We start from the raw sequence: 3,177 nt of genomic DNA, 5'->3' as shown, positions 1-3,177 counted from the left end.
ACCCACAAAAAACAAACAGGAAAAAATGGAGGGTCAAACCGAATTTTTGAGAGTCACCTTGAAAACATCAATGAGAAATCGGCGGAGGGGGTTTATTGGGGACCCGTTCTCCTTAAATACACTATATACGTATTTGTCTTGTGCTCTTCGTAGTTTCTCTGAGCTGCAGTGTGTAGTGGCTCGTTGAAATAATGTCCTGATGCAGCTTCGTTTGTGGGTGTTGGGATGATTGCTTCTGCAGTTAAGTACTTGGTTTGGGTCTGTTGTTTTTCCGTACATGCCAGTTTGAAGTTCCCATTGACTGTTCTCTCCACTGTGACATCGAGGAATGGCACTTTGTTGTTGTTCTCCTCCCCTTCAAACCTGGAGCCCCCCTTAGACCATAGTCTCAACACTTGGAACACCAATATACAGACTAGTCAAAGGCCTCCACTGAAGGCTAAAACACCTAGTCGAAGATTCACTTCACTCCATTTACTCCATCCAAGAATTCCTGAACACCAAAGACACTGAGATAGAACAGGATGGAATAATGTTGTCCTTTGACATAACAGCCCTGTTCACATCCGTTAACATCAACGTGGCCAAAGAAAACTGAAGACACTACTCGAAGAACCAAAGACACAAACACAGCATCAACTTCATCAGCAAAGACAGCACTGTCGAGCTCGTGGAACTGTGCCTTAGCATCCACTTCATATTCAATAACAAGCCCAACAAACAAATCAACAAAATACGCATGAAACCACCAGCATCAGGATTCCTATCAAAAGCAATAATGCAGAGACTCGAACAAACAGCCCTTCCAACGATCCAACCCAAACTTAGTGTCCGCGACAGCGATGACACTTTTGCCATCAAAAAATGAAAAAAATTAGAGGAAACCTACAACACCATCAACAATATCCTTCCTGGCATAAAATTCACAAAAGAGGAGAACAACAACAAAGTGCCATTTCTAGATGTCACAGTAGAGCGAACAGTCAATGGTAAATTCAAAACAGCGTCTTCCGGAAAACAGTGCACGCGAACCAAGAACTTAACTACAGAAGCAATCACCACTACACATACAAACAAATCTGAATCAGGACATTATTTCAACGAGCCACGACACACTGCAGCACCCAGGAACGACAAAGATCAATAAATAACTGCGCAGAGCATTTAAGAAGAACGGGTAGCCTCCAAACCCCCGGAAAAGGGCTTCCCTGATCGGGAATCGAACCCGGGCCGCGGCGGTGAGAGCGCCGAATCCTAACCACTAGACCACCAGGGACATGCAGTCACGTTCTGATAGCTCTACTGAAAATTTCTTTCCTTCCCGGAAATCGAATCCGGGCCGTGGTCAGTCGAAGGCTTTCACCTGTGTATCCAACAATGTCATTTCTGATGTCCATTGCTCCCGATGCGGTCTCCTCTACATTGGGGAGACTGGAGACTCCTCGCAGAGTCAAGTCACAGCGCTTGAGGGAACATCTACAGGACACCCACACCAATCAACCCCATCGCCCTTTGGCCCAACATTTCAAACCCCCTCCCACTCTGCCGAGGACATGCAGGTCCTGGGCCTCCTCCATCGCCGCTCCCTCCCCACCCGATGCCTGGAGGATTAACGCCTCATCTTCCGCTTGGGGTAAATTCAACCCCAAGCCATCAATGTGAACTTCATCAGATTCCTCATTTCCCCTCCCCCCACCTTACCTCAGTTACAAACTTCCAGCTCAGCGCTGTCCTCATGACCTCGCCTTCCTGCCAATCTCCCTCCCCACCTATCCGCTCCACCCTCCTCCCTGACCTGTCACCTCCATCCCCACCCCCATTCACATATTGTACTCCTTGCTACCTTCTGCCCAGCACACCCCACCCCCAATTTATCTCTCCACCCTGGAGGGGTCCTGCCTCTATTCCTGATGAAAGCCTTTTGCCCGAAACGTCGATTTTCCTGCTCCTCGGAAGCTGTCTGACATGCTGTGCTTTTCTAGCACCACTCTGATCTAAACTCTTGTTTGCAGCATCTGCAGTCCCCACGTTTGCCTCCCCAATAAACCCAGTGTGCCAATTTCACATCAACAAACTGACACAAGCAGACACAACATCTGCAGAAACCCTAGCCACATTACATTACATTAAAGACATCTGGGAAATGATGTCCAGACAACTCAACCCTCTCAGAATCATGGTAGCCCACAAATTTACCAACACACTCAAACAGCGGCTAATGAACCTGAAATACCCGATACAAACAACCAGAAAACGAATGTTATTTACAAAATACCATACAAGGAAATATATACATGAACTCTGCCACACAGTTCTCTGTGGCAAGAAATGCTGGGATGAGATAACGAAGATTTTTTTTAGCCAAAAAAAATCGGCACTGACTGGACAGCCATTTAAAATCAACGCAGTCTGCCCAGGATGGAAGACCCGAAGGGATGTACAGTTTTCTTAATTCCTGAAGATTTACAAAGCTGAGACTGGGTTTTGATGTTTGTTCCCTTTCCACTCCCAGGAGCCACAGTAGTTGGGGCGGTGAGTTGGCGAAAGTGAAATGTGCCCGTGAGCAGCGTGTGGGGCTATTTCTGCTTCCTCTCCTCTGACAGAGCTGTGACTTGACTCTGATGTTCTCAGGGCCATTTCCTGACGCGAGACAGTGAAAAGATTCTCATTCCCGCAGACTGACCATGCAAGGATGGCAGTTTCCCTCCTGAAAGGACATTGGTGAACATGGGATTTATGACAATTGACGTCAGTGCCATCGATACCATACTGAGACTAACTTTGTGTTCCCCATTTATGATTTGAATTATTCACATCTCACCTCTTGCTGTGGTGGGATTTGAACTCATGTTCCCTGGATTACTCATCCTGTGACGTTATGACTACACTGTTGTTTCCCATTCTTTGCTATTTTGTGTTTGTTGTTCACGTCTTTGTCTTCTGATGTTTGGGAAATTGAACCTGTTTAAAAGATTGCCCTAAACATGTCCCTTTGACCAAGTATTTGGTCACCTGTCTCATCTGTGCTCCGGTCTTGTGATTTTTAAAGGAATTCTCATAATGTTCATGTGAAGCACTTTGAGATAGTTATCTGTACCACGGGTATTATGTGAATGCAGCTTGTGTCCCTATCTTAATATCTGAAAGTACAGGGTCATATTTTAAATGTAGAAGACA

At 46.0% G+C, this 3,177-nt stretch overlaps 1 non-coding gene across 1 annotated transcript; it reads right to left on the bottom strand.

Moving 5' to 3' along the window:
• Window positions 1–1,204: 1,204 nt before the first annotated feature.
• trnae-cuc (transfer RNA glutamic acid (anticodon CUC)) lies at window positions 1,205–1,276 on the bottom strand. Its single transcript has one exon. It is a non-coding gene; the product is annotated as a tRNA-Glu (tRNA).
• Between the last annotated feature and the right edge of the window lie 1,901 nt (window positions 1,277–3,177).

This window comes from Chiloscyllium punctatum, chromosome 36, assembly GCF_047496795.1.
Source record: "Chiloscyllium punctatum isolate Juve2018m chromosome 36, sChiPun1.3, whole genome shotgun sequence".
NCBI lineage: Eukaryota > Metazoa > Chordata > Chondrichthyes > Orectolobiformes > Hemiscylliidae > Chiloscyllium > Chiloscyllium punctatum.
The sequence above is the reverse complement of the archived record's forward strand: the minus strand, read 5'-3'. Positions and strand labels throughout refer to the sequence as shown.